This window comes from Ochotona curzoniae, unplaced genomic scaffold (assembly GCF_017591425.1).
Source record: "Ochotona curzoniae isolate NIBS_2020 unplaced genomic scaffold, NIBS_Ocur_1.0 scaffold_3835, whole genome shotgun sequence".
NCBI classification, from domain to species: domain Eukaryota; kingdom Metazoa; phylum Chordata; class Mammalia; order Lagomorpha; family Ochotonidae; genus Ochotona; species Ochotona curzoniae.
Genome location: NW_024467114.1, coordinates 30985139 through 30999288, shown reverse-complemented (window position 1 = coordinate 30999288; position 14150 = coordinate 30985139).

Genomic DNA, 14150 nt, shown 5'->3' with positions numbered 1-14150 from the left:
GATCAGAGCTGGGTCCCTAGCATCCAACATGGGAGACCCAGATGGAGGTCACAGCTCCTGCATTCCCCCTTGCCCTGCCCTGTCGGCCTCAGGCATTTGGACAGTGAAACAGCAGATGGTAGATCTGCCCACCCTTTCTCTTGCTCTTTGTTTCTGTGCCTCTCAAGAAAATAAATAAACACCAAAGGAAGCAATGAGTTTTTGAAGTAGAAAGACTGTAATGAGCGCTTGTCTGGACCTGGGAAAGCAAGAAAGCATCCACAAAAACAGATCTGCGTGTTCACAGCCACAGGGGTTGAAACAGCCCCTTTGAAGCTGCGGGAAACTGCACTGTTGAATTGAACGCCATCTCTCACACAAGGAGAATTCAAGGGTGAGAAGCAGTCCTTCCTCTAAGATTTCTGTGTTATCTCTGAGTTAATCAGTGAGTTCTGATCAGAAAATTCACTTGCTGTACCTCACATGTCTGATTCCAGCCAATCAAGTCTCAGCTTAGAAGTCCCATGCGTAGATCAACTTCAACCCATACATCATAACTTAGTTTAGCAACCCAGTCACTATCTGTTTTCTTTCTATGACATGGACAACTTGAAGAGTCCCTACCCAAAGGGCTTGGGACCAGAACTGTTTTGGACTTTCAATCCCCACCCCCAAGATTTTGCAGTATTTGTACAATAAGATAACATGAGAAGGAGATACAAGTCTAAACACAGAATTCATTTATGACTCGTATACATCTGATTCACATTGCCTGAAGGTAATTTTTTTATAATATGTTATGTGCATCTGTGTTTTGACTGTAATATGTCACCTGATGTCAGGTTTGGAATTTCCCACTTGTAGCAACATGCTAGTGCTCAAAAAGCTTAACATTTTCAGTCTAGGGTTATTCAAGCTGTGCATGGATATTTCCTGTACTGGGTTTTCTATTTGTGTGCTAACTCCTTCTCCCCATAGTTCCTTGGAAACACGTGCCTCCTACAGCTCAGTGTGGTGTTCCCATCATCTTGCCAATAAAAAGCATGAAATAGGAAGGATCATTCTAGAGTGATTTGTGAATTGAGGAGGACATCTGCATTCTATTGGTAAGGAATAGTCACTGATGATTATGCAGAAAAAGAATTATAACTCATCACCTGTTACAAGGTGCAGTGAGTTAAGTTCCCACTCTTAACATAAACGTTGTATAATGGAGCTCTGGCTAGAGTTCTGGCTGCTCCACTTTGGATCCAGCTTCCTGCAAACGCACCTGGAAAGCAGATCACTCAAGTGCTTGGGTCTCTGTCGCCATGAAGACTCCTAGCTTCAGCCTGACCCACCCATTTGGGGAGTAACTTAACTTTTTTTTAAAAAGTATGGGGTCACTGTTATGAATATGTAGAGAATGCATTTCAGAAGAATGAGATCAATTTAAGAAGGGACAGAAATAGCTGAATCAGAACAGCTATGAGGACAAAGAGGTGACAATAAAACCAATTTTAATTGAAAGGGCTTAAGGGAAAGGAAGAAGCCTGACATGGTGGTGGAAGTAGACTAGAATACCTGTGGTTTAGGACCTGCATGCAATACCAGTGCTTTCTAATTGGGTTTTCTGAAATCCAGTGGCGTTAACCTTGAAGCACAAAGGCAGAGCTAAAGATAATAAAAACGGAAAGTTGTGATGTTGAAAAAGTCACCCACGATGTTCTAGTATAGACATAGGGAAAGGTTAGTTGAGCTTAGAAACTTTGGAAGTTGGACATGAAAAAGCTGGGTATAGACTTTTTAAGAGTCTTAATCCTAGAAGAAGAGGCTTCCTGGGCTCTGGGTAGGTCACCCCACTGCCTGGCCAAGTCCTGGAGCAGCGGGAAGAAGCACAGTAAAGGAAAGGGATAGAGTTTGGATCCAGGGCAGAAGGTTACTTCTGCCTGGGTCGAGGAAGGGCTGATTGCAAGAGGAATTCCAAAACTCTCACCCTGGAATCTTAAAACTCAGCAGAAATGAAAGAAAGTTCCTTCCTTGGAAGTCTCAATCAAGTCTGGTAGTTTCCTTGCTAATACATCCACCCTTTCGTGGGCACCACTCATCTGGGTTAGGAGGATTGGGATGACTTAATGTGCTCATACGCTCCAGTCCAGGGGAACAGTGTGACCTCCTGGTCTGAAATGGAGGAGAGGATGGAGGCCTCAAGACATAAGGTTAGGGTGATGGAAGGCAAGAACTGTCACATAGGCAATGCAGATGAAAGGGAAACTAAGATTACGCATTAGAGAGGGAGAAGCAAAATGAACTGAAATGTGTGGAACAGCATATAGCAATCTGGCCTTCAAAGAAAGGACAAAAGAACAAAGCAACAGGAGTAAAATCCGCTGAAAGCTTCACCAGGCAGGAGAAACCTGCACCTGTCTCAACACAGAAGGTGGATGTGAGAGTTCAATGTGCGTGTGAAGTCTCCTTGCCAACATGCACATTCCAATTCAGCACGTTCTGGGGGCGGCATTTGCGCTTCCGCATTTCTAAACAGTTCCTGGGGAATGTTGCTGGGTCTTGAGCCTTGCCTTGATAAACAAAAGCAGAATAGAATTAGGCAACAGAGAACCAATGAGGTTGAAGAGGTGACAAAGAAAAGCAAGAAGGAAAGAAGCATTCTCAATAGTGCTCCCCCTTGGCCCCAGCAGAGTCACAAGGAGTCCTGTTGGGGGCATTCCCATGTCCCTTGAGGAGCATTAGAAGAATATTCTGCCCAAAAGTTCGCCCAGAATAAGCAGGAAACAATGCCGAGTTTTCACATGGCACTTGTACCGTGCTTACCATGTGCCACAGACCCTAGTGACCCCAGAACGCTTTGTTTCTCTCCCTCTCTCTCTCTCTGTTGAATCCTTTTAATACTCCAACAGTTTACAACACAGTTCCAGTCACATGGTTAGCTCTTCCCTCTTGACTTAATTCTTAACTAGTCGTAGAAATAATGAAACTGAGTTAACGAAGGCCTCACACAACATCTTCTTTCTGTAGCTCAGAGATGTGAAAGCTATATAAATTGCTAATTAATGAGATGTCAGCACCTTACAGTGGCAAAGGCAAAAAGCACCTTGTTCAAATAAGGAAGCGAATTTTCATGAGTAAAATTTATTCCTGCAATTTTTCACCTAAACATTTTTGTCGTTTTTCTCCATAGAGACTTTAAACGTGACTTTTCTGAGACACAAAGTGCTGTGTTGTTATGACAAAATGTTCAATGATTTTAATTGAATTCTCAAAAAAAATCTCCCATGTCTCCACTTACGCTTGGGAAAATAGCATGTTTTTAAAGCGTAAGTTTGGTGTCCTAAGAGTTTATCCTGATACATTATTCAATTTAGTTATTGAATTTGTCCTTTGATGTCTTGAAGTCCTGCTAGAATTTGAGTAAAGCATTATTCCTTTTACTGGCTCTTGACTCTTTCAGTCTACTTAATGCTCACCTGGATGTCCTAGAAACAGAAAAGTGCCATGGAAATCATAGAAACAAGTCCTTTAAAGCTTAGTTCATTCTGGGTTTTGCTAACAAGCTTCTTAAAAATGAAAGCTAGGTCCTCAAGTTCTTTTCCTCTCCCCTCCTGTTCCTCCTCCTTCCAACGCACAGTTTTCCCTTTGCATTTTGCTGGCCATTTCCATTATGAAGTGCATCTCTTTTTTTCCAAGAGGTAAATGTCACCTCTTAAGGGAGGTTCTCCTAAGACATGTCTTGGTTTGTGTGCTTATTCTGTGTCTCTTTAGAGTACCTGCTGGCTAAGCTATAGTAAATAATCTCCTTAGTTCTGGGTTGTAAGAAAGAGATTAACAGTATATTGTGTAGAATTCACTGTCACAATATACACATACACACACACACACACAGAAGTAGAGAGTAGTCCACAAATTCTTGATTTTATTTATTTTTTTATATTTGAAAGATTAAGAGTCAGAGAAAGAGAAACAAAAGGGGGAAAGAGAGAGAGAGAGATAAAGAGAGAGATTATTCTTCTATCCGCTGGTCCTCTTCCCAAATGTTGAAGTGAGCCAGGGCTGGGCCAGAAGCACAGTCACCTGTTCCATACAGACCCAATGGCTTCTATACATTCTATACTTTAGACTGTGATTTGTGTTAATAACGGGATCCCTTCACTCCAGCACTTGTTGAAACACACATGCTGCAGTTTTCATGTGTTTGCCTAAGAAAAGCTCAATGCCCATTCACTCTCATTGTAGAGGAGTGAAATAAAGTGAGTTGTAATGAAGTAGTATATTTAGTTGTTGCTTGAGAATTTGAAAAATTCAATATTATTTAATATGACCTAGAGAAATAGAATAGTAACTGGTGAACAGACATATTTTTAAAAGTAGCTTAATGTACGTTTCCACTCCTGAAATATCAGCTATCTTGCCTTGAAATGACAAGAAAACAATTAAACTTCATGTTAGCTCCTGGTCTGGCCTGAATATATTCCATTTTTACAACTGACCTTGCTTGCAAATCTCTCATATTTGGACAATAAATCTCATTCTTTCTTGTAGAAAAACTAGACAACATTGTACTTTGTCAGCCGAAAAGAATCTGAGACTTTTGAAATCCTTAGTAACCACAAAACATACAATAATTAAAAATAACCAAAGAGTGACTTTTGTAACAGGATGAAATTAGGCAGAAAAAAATAGAAATGGTTGCTCTGCATTTTCCTTTTGGCAATAAAAATCCACATTGCTATGGGTAAAATTATGTAATGATTTTTAATAGCGACTTCTATTTAGTCCATCTATGTGTTCTGTGTATCACATCACGGATATTCCATTCTCATGAACTTCACAGTCCTAGAAGGAAACTAAACAGGAACTATACAGGGTGAGCTGGGAATCATAGTTCACAGATAGATTGTGCCACCAGGTCAAATAATGATAAAAAGAAGATGATACTAAAATAGTACCATCAAGAAGATGGAACATGTTAGCTCATTTTCTGGGATATTATTATTCTTTGCTGACAATGAGCCCTTGCCTAAGAGCCAGTGTTGCACAGGAGACAGATGCACAGCAGAGAATCCTGAGGTCCAAGCTGAACTGCTGACGGGTAAAGCACATCAGTTCCTGGGAGCTGCAGTATTCCCATTGGCGAATGTGGAGGCAAACACCTTTAGCTCCAAAGACTGTTGCGAAGAGTAAATGAAAGTATCTGATGCCTTCCTGATACATCATCAACATTCCATAAATACGAATTTTCTTTTTCTTTTCCTAAAGATCTCCATTAAAGAAAGGGCAAGTGTTCTCCATTCCTGCCAACACACACAAAAAATGTGTATGTTTCAAGCAATAAATAGCTTGAGTTTGGCAGTCATGTGTAATCTCTACTCAGAGGGCATTTTATTTTTTGAGGACGTGTTTTCTTTATTTTGAAAAAAGTTTGGGATTTGATGAAAATTTTTAAAAATGCTTTCTTTATGATTTCCAATTTAGGGACCCACAAGCACATCAACCACCTCACAAAAATGATTGAAGATCTTTTCATTCATCTTTGAAAGCAATATATAAATAAAACTGAACTGAAAAAAAATCTCCCTACATGATTTTAGTTATCTCAGCAAAGAAAAGAAATCATACAATTTTTAGACAGAAAAATGAATTCTACTACAGTTTTGTAGCTTGTCTCTTCGGAGGTGATTATTGCCTTTACTATGGTAGACACGAGGTTGTTCAGATGGCACAACAAGCTAACCCTCCACCTCCAAGTGCCAGGATCCCATACGGGTAACAGTTCACATCCCTACCCCTCCATTTCTGATTCTGCACCTTGCTAATGGCCTGAGAAAGTAGTGCAAGATGACCCAAGTTTTGGGGTCATCTTCAAACCACATGGAGAACCAGAAGAAGCTCCTCGCTCCCACCTGCGGAGCAGCTCAGTCCTGGACATTGTAGCCATTTATGGAGTGAACCAGCAGATGAAAGACCTTTGTCTCTCCTTGTCGCTATATAAAAATATACCTTCCAAATAGAAATCATAAATACATATTTTTAAAGCATGATATCCACACTCAAAAGAAAAGGCAAAATAAAGGCTTTATTCTTTCTAGAAATTTACATCGTCCTGCAAATTTAGTTGCTTTTCAAAGGATCCTCATTATGTGAAAGCTGAAAACAATAACATCCACTTCTACTGCTGCTTCCCTCTGCTTCTCCATGCTAAACCACCAATGGGCTGTCAGCATAAGTTGGTAAATGAAGCATGGGGATTCAAGACTGGGGTATAAGGGAGTGGAGCAAGAAAGAAAGATCCACTCTGAGGAAAGCTGGAAGCACTGGAGGATGTCTCCAGCTGTATGACAGTCAGGGTTGAGACTCCTGTTCCTCCTCCTTCCAACGCACAGTTTTCCCTTTGCATTTTGCTGGCCATTTCCATTATGAAGTGCATCTCTTTTTTTCCAAGAGGTAAATGTCACCTCTTGAGGGAGGTTCTGAGTCATGAGTTTTCTTTTACTTAAGTGATAAAGCAAGAGAATTCTGTGGAAGAAATTTTGCAAGGAAACAAGAAGATCCAGGTGGCAACAGTGTCACATAAGACAATACAAGTTTCAAGAAGAGGATTCAACCCTGCTGAAAGATAAGGGCAGAATTAGGGGGAACTTGCTGAGGATGGCAGCATACAACTCCTTAGCAATCTCAGATACAGTAGTCATGGGTGGGTGGGTAGAAACAGAATGCAAAGAAGAGCCTTTGATTCCACTCAAAGACAACTTCAGGGTCAAGCTACTTATTTGTGAATGCAAAGCTTATCAGAGGATGCAAAAAGTCACCATAGCTGTAGGGAGAAAGTAAGAGTGGTTCTAACAGTGAAACTTTCACTGAGGAGACACACTTAGAGAAGAAGGTATTGCTTGCAGGAATCTCAAGACTTTAGATAGAGATTGCAAAAACAGTTTGGGGAGAAAAACAACATGAATCAATGGATTTCAAGTGTGATAACTAATTTTTGAGGCAGAATAACAGAGACAAGGAGAGATAGAGAGGATGAACTTCCATTTGTTGGTTCACTCCTTTGGCTGCAATGCCCAGAACTAAGCAAAACTAAAGCCTGTATCCAATAGCAACTTCTTAGTCTCCCACATGAGTGGTAGAGACCCAATTCTTTCAGCCATTACTCAGCCACTTGAGTATATGAGCAGTAAGCTGTGATCAAGAGCAAAGCTGCTGAGCCTGGCACGATAGTCTAATTGATTAAAGTCCTCACCTTGTGAGCGCCAAGATCTCATATGGGCACCGGTTCTAATCCTGATGGCCCTGCTTCCCATCCAGCTCCCTGCCTTTGAACTGGGAAAGTAGTCCAGGATGGCTGAAAACCTTGGAACCCTGCACCTGCGTGAGAGACCCAGAAGAGGCTCCAAGCTCCAGGCTTCAAATTGGCTCAGCTCTGGCTGTTGCAGCCGCTTAGGAAGTGAATCAGCAGACAAAAGATCTTCCTTTTCGTCTCCACTCCTCTGTGTAAATCTGACTTTCCAATAAAAATAAATATATCTTCGAAAAAAGAAAAAAAGCAAAGCTGGTTCTCAAACCCAGGCCCTCCAATAATGGCTGCAGGTATCACAAAGCAGCAACTTAGTCCCTCTAACAAATTCCTGCCTCTCATTTATGGCATTGTCCATCCAGCTTCACGAGTAAGCCATTTAGATCAACCTGTGGAGACATTCCTAAGTTGGGATTTTGTGTGACAAGTAGAACCAGGAACATTGGTGCTAGAACTCAGCCAATCTTTGTTTCTGTCTGACTTTAAAGTAGAAGCCATGAAATTGTGACCCAAAGGCAAAGGCATGTGACCCATGCAGGGCAAAGGACAAATGACTGAGGGAAGAGAGGAACAACATGATGGCCATTCTCACATGATGTTTCTCAAGTTCAAGGTCTAATAGATTTAGTTAATTTGTTGAGGAAAGCAACAATCTACTTCTTGTTCAACAAGAGAACAAATGAACCCTCCTTTTCCCATAAGATGCAAAGTCTTCACTCACAGAGCACCAGATAAGAACACAGCTAAGAATTTATGCTTTCTTTAATTTTCATGAAAGGTCTCTGGTCTTCCTTTAGCTAACATAGCTCTAAATGAATAGCTTAGAAATATTTGATTCTTCCACCTCTATTTTATTGGGTAGGTTTCAATCCTCACTCCCCCAAATCCACAGTGCTGCTATTGGTTTCTTGGAATTTGACTCGTAACATGCTACAAAACATCTTAGGTTTCATGAAAGCAGATGACAGGATCTCCAGGGCTTCACAGGTGTGAAACACAATCTCACTGTGCTAAAATTAAGTCATAGACCAAATAATGTTGGACAAAAATCCCTGTACTCAACCCTACTTTTAATAAGCAAGACATTCTCCAGAATTAATGAAGGTGAAAGAACTTGATAAGATCTTAAAAATAGTTTTGTTTGACCTATTTGATTGATGATCATGAGTTATGTGAACCAGGACTACTTCTCTTTGGTTCAGCTGTCAAGAACATTGCATCTAAGGCTATGGAGGTAAAATGAAAGAAGACACCCGTGGGTAGAGCAGTTGAGGACAAGTTGCAAGTGACAGGGGCAGGCGGCAACCCTTCATTTCAGGGTATTATCCTCCATGGGCATTTACTTCAGATCACCTGATTTTCCAAAAGAAGTCAAAAATACAGATTTCTCTGAGGTGGAATCTCTCAGTGTCACAATGTTAACACTATTGCTGTGTGCTTGGCATTGAGCCTAGCTTTCGAGGCACCAGTTGGGACACCCATGCCCCACATCCGAGTCTCTAGTCTGACTCCTGGTTTGGATTCCTGATCCCATCTCCCTGTTAATGCAAGCTGGAGGAGGCAGCCCTGCTGGTTCAAGTAATTAGGTTCTTGTCACCTACCTGGGACACCTGTATTGAGCTCCCAACTTTGACTCCCCCTAAACTCTAACCATAAATACGTATTTGCGTAGGGGGAATGAACTGGAGTGTGGCAGCTCTCATTTTCTGACCGCCACTGTGTGTCTCTTTGTCTCTCAAATAAATAGAAAGAAAGAAAGAAAGAAAGAAAGAAAGAAAGAAAGAAAGAAAGAAAGAAAGAAAGAAAGAAAGAAAGAAAGAAAGAAAGAAAGAAAGAAAGAAAAGAATGAAAAAGCCAGCATGTGCTCAAAAATCTCTTCTCTCTTGAGATAGAAACTTAGCAATTAAGGTCTCCAGTCAACCCATTCAAATGGGCGAACAATAATAATGAATCCATTATGTGTTCAGCCTGTGCCACCTGAATCACCAGAGACCATGAAATGCATTTGGCCCAGCTGCAGGAGCTGTTGATGAGAGTAGCAGGCCATCGGCACAGCTGTGGGAACCATTGTCAAGTTCTCTGTTCTTCCCCAGCTGCAGCAGCCCTTGATACCACTGCAATCCGAAAGTTGAACATCAAAATGATGAAGAAGAAAAAAAAATTAGAAAGGCTTGCATAATTCATCAGCCTAGTTGAAACTGAAAGCCCCATTGTCCTGTAGCTCCAACACATTAGAAACCATAGCGCATAATGAAAATTAAGTTAAAATTCACTTAACTCAAGTGAGAAGACTTCAAATGCATTTTACAAACCCTCAAATCAGTTCATCTCTGCACACATAATTGAACCAGTCACCGTATTTATGTACCTGTTATTAAATGACTTTGTTAGGTTGAAGGAAGGCGGATTTGTGCAGCTCATCCGTGATATATTCATTCCGCATGGTTGATTTGTGGCTATTATTATTGTTCCTTCACATAAAAATCACGTCTGGGCCTGGCCCAAAGCCACCCTGTGGTAGAAATACCACATGCAGTGCCAACTTTTGTCACACTTCAGTGAAAAAATCCCTAGTGATTTACTTCCTTTGTGGGTCTTTGTTGAACAAAGGGTGTGAGTGTGAACTGTGCAAATACTTTCAAGACCGGATTTTAAAAGTTGTGTTTGGACACCTGTGTCAGTAAAGAGGGGATTTTTTTTTTTTCCTCACAGCAGACAGTTCTGGATTTGAATCCGAATCTGCCACCTGTTGGCCATGTAGTCTTGGACAAATCTTTGGAAATCTACCTGAGCAGATGCTGTGTGCCAGATTTTATGCTGCTAAGTCCTGGGTAGACAAAAGTGAACAAGGAAAACCATTTTCTAAAGGAGCTTAGGCTTTAGTTAGAGACATTTGTCAATTTGCATCCAGAATCTTGGCTATAAAGAATGTAAACAGAGTTCTTGGGGAGTGCCCAAAAGAAATACCTACCCCAATCTTAAACTGTCTGGGAAAATATACAGGAGGGATTAGCATCATAGCTGATCATTGGAGAGGGTACAGGATGAGACCACGGAAAAGTGAGGCAGAGTTTTTCAGAAACAAAAACAGTATATGCAAATGTCTGTGCCTTGACTACACTGGTGATTGCTTTACCTTGGCATGCCCTGCATGTGCTGGTTCATATCCTAGCTGCTTCCTTTCCAATCCAGCTGCCTTCTTGTGGCCTTGGAAAGCAGCAGCAGAAGATGGTCCAATGCCATAGGCCCCTGCACCCATGTGACAGATCCAGAATAATCTCTTGTCCCCTGGCTTTGGATCGGTTCAGCTCTGGCCATTGAGGCCGTTTGGGAAATGAACCAGTGGATGGAAGATCTTCTGTTTTTCCTTCCCTCTGTAAATCTCTTTCCAATAAAAACAAATAAATGCTTTCTGAAAAAGCAACATATGAAAAAATAAAAACTAAGAGAACCTGGCTCAGGATTTGTCCGGCTACAACCAGTGCTCATAATAGGTAGGAGTGTTCATCAATACTAATCAAAATCCGTAGGGGTTTTGAGGAAGAGCCAAAGATGTAGATATTACCTGGATTTCTACTACTCATTTGTTTATCCTTCTTCTTTCTAGCTCCTTCAACCTGCTATATTTAAGAAACGGCAGTTATCACTTTGAGAAAGATCCTCAAAATTTTCACAAGATCCAAGGACTCTTCCAGGCACGATTATTGGCAGGGGAGTCAAGGAAATTATTTTTTCAAAGAAAATTCTCATTTCTAGATTGTAACTGATTTCACATTACATTTTTTTGTGTGTAGAACACTGGTATTAAGAAATTCCATAAGTAGAATGAGAGGTAGTAGGGCATCACAGATTATACAATGCCACTTAGGGCACTCACATCCATGTTAGAGTACCAGTTGAAGTCCTGCCACCACCGCCTCTGACCCAGCTTCCTGGTAATGGACCATAGGAGGTAGCAGTTGAAAATTCAAGTGCTTGGATCCTTGGCATCCACGTAGAAGATCCAGATGGGGTCCTGGGCTCCTGGGTATCACCCAGCCCTTCTTTGGCCATTGCAAGAATTTGGGTAAAGAATCAATGGGTGCATGACCTCTCTTTCTCTCTCTCTCTCTTTCTCTCTCTCTCTCTTTCCTATAGATTAACACAAATAAACCATTTTTTTAATAAAAAACTTTTTTCATGGGAAGAACAGATAATGATTTCATCACTTTAGTTAATGTTACATATTACCCCCATTAGACCTTGTCTCTATTAGCATGCGTAGTATTTTCAGAAGCCCTAAAGTAATCAAAGCAATTTAAATACATTTTAAGCTCAGAATTAAGTAAGGGTCAATTTGTACAAATCTAACCAAGGGCTAGAAATCTCACGCAAAGACTATGGTAAGAATATCATTTTCAAGGGAAATCCTTATTAAGAAATTAATCCCCTTTCACTCTCATGTAAATGTTATGTTCTCTCTCAAGGAAAATTGATGAGCGTGACTACCATGACAACAGTCTGTTGTTTTTAAACAATGTAGGTCAAGCTCTATGTCCATTCCTAGAAATAGTATGTGCATCTAACAAGGGGAAATATTTACAGTATCAGATCTCCTATGAAAAGAAGTGTCAATGTGTTTGTAGCCACAAGATTACATTGTAAGTTACCTGAAATGACAGGAAGAAATTATTTTTGCAAGTATTACAAATTAATGGAAAGCAGGCAGCACTACGAAAATCTCTTACATGAGAATAATAATAAAAGGAAGTTAGACCGCTCACCCTTTCTGGTCAACTTGTGCCTTCCTTCTTTCAGGGCACCTTGGACAACCCCTTGTCATCAATCCTCATTGCCAAGTGAGGCATGCCACCTCTCTGGATCTACGAGTTTTCAGATGTTTACAAAACTTATTAGGAAAATAGTAGGACCAGTGTCAGCGTTAATGGAGTCATTGGCACATGATTCCAACAGGGCGTAAAGCAGAACTGAAACTCCATTCCAATTTTTTTTTTAAGTTTAAGAAAATTAAAGAGTTCTTAAAAATGTGGTTTTTTCTTTACTTTTTTTCTTTTTCCTTCCTTCCTTTTTTTTTCTTTCTTATTTTCATCTACTCGAAAGGCAGACCAACAAAAAGAGACAAAGCTTCCATTTGCTGGTTCACTCAACAAGCAACTGCAATAGCCAGGAATGGACCAGGCTGCAGACAGGAAGCCATAACTAACCCCATGTCGGTATTACAGGCAGGGCCCAAGCCTCTGAGTCATTACCTACTGCTTCTGTGGAAGCAAGAGCAGAAAGCTGGACTGAACGTGGAGGAGTCTGTGTTGTAGGATTGCAGATAATTATGCAAAGGATTCTAGGTCTGACAAGCCCCAGTGCACCCTCCCTGCTAACCTGTGTGACAGGCAGCTGGTACTGACAGTCCAGAAGAGCAGCCCACCCATAGGGGCCATTGACAACTCCAGACAATTCATAGTTTGACAACTGCAATTGTCTGGAAGCTAGACAGCTGTGATAAACCAGCGGTGGCAGAGCCTGTCCCAGCTCTCTTATATATAATCCAAACTACCCTTTCTGGGTACCATGCAGATCTGGCTCCCACACACCTACCAGCCATTCTCCACACCACCTTTTACCTATAGGGGAAATTCTAAATTCCACAATCTTATGAATGTACAAATATCCAAAATGACTGTGAGATGTATCCTGCCAATGACCTTTAGGTCATTATAACATAATTATAATAGAATTATTATGACACCTAGGACACTTTCAATATTTCTAAAAACAGAAAAAGTCACTGAAGTGGGTGGAGCTCACCCCAAGTCCCACCCCAAGCTCCATTCCAGATATCGCTCCTGTACTTTGGATGACATGTGAAGGGAAGGCCTAATATCATTGAGGTGCTACTGCTTTGCTAAGGGCATCTCTCTCTCTCTTTCTCTCTCTCTCTCTCCTACTTGGTCCCAGAATTTCACTTTTGCTTTGCTCTAAATGAATTCTGCTTTCCTGAATATTCCTATGCATCCACCTTTGAATTCTTTCATGCATACATGAAGAACCTGTAAAAGCAGGCCCAGAACCCCACAACCTACACAACAGGTCTGAAACTCTGATACAGTGTGCAGGCCTCACAATTAGTGGCTTCACCACTGTATCATAGCACCCAATCCACCATCCTCAACCTGTCAATAATGCAAATGGTGTTTCCATGTTCTACATGGTCACAGGTTGCCTAGAGAATGAATGCATGCCCAATCTGGAAGATTCTGGAACATTTATATACTTCTTTCCTATATCAGTCCAATGAGAAAAAGGAATTCCAGCGACCTGTCCACTCCTGTGTCCTTGTGTCTAGCATCATGCCCTTGTGTCCATGAGTCTATAGTTTTGGTAACGTAGAGTGGGCTACCCAAAAGAGTTAGAGAAGATGAGGAGAGGAGAAGAAAGACTAGGAATTGAAGCACGAAGGTTGTCAGAATTACAGAAGTGAGCCTCTAAATTGCATCATCTTAAAGGAGAAAATAAGGAAGTGTTTTAACAATAGCTTCAGCCTCTTTATAGGAGTATATAATTTTTTGTACTAGTGAGTACAAACATTAGACTGAGTCCACTTTTACAGAGAATGTCACATAAATTTAGCCATAAATGTTTGTAGAACTCAGTTGATGCTTAACTCACATCATTTGGCCATTCTCACCTAAAGTATTCATACATCTAATTAAACAAGGTTGTCATTGAGGAGTCACTGTTACAGAAAAACATATTTAAGGTCTTGAAAAATACAGTATGTTACCATAAAATTTTCAGAGTTGTTGGCAGTGATGTTGAAATTCTGAAATCTCAATAGTAACTCTATCAACTGTATCAACCAGTATGCTTTCAGCTGCAGGGAACA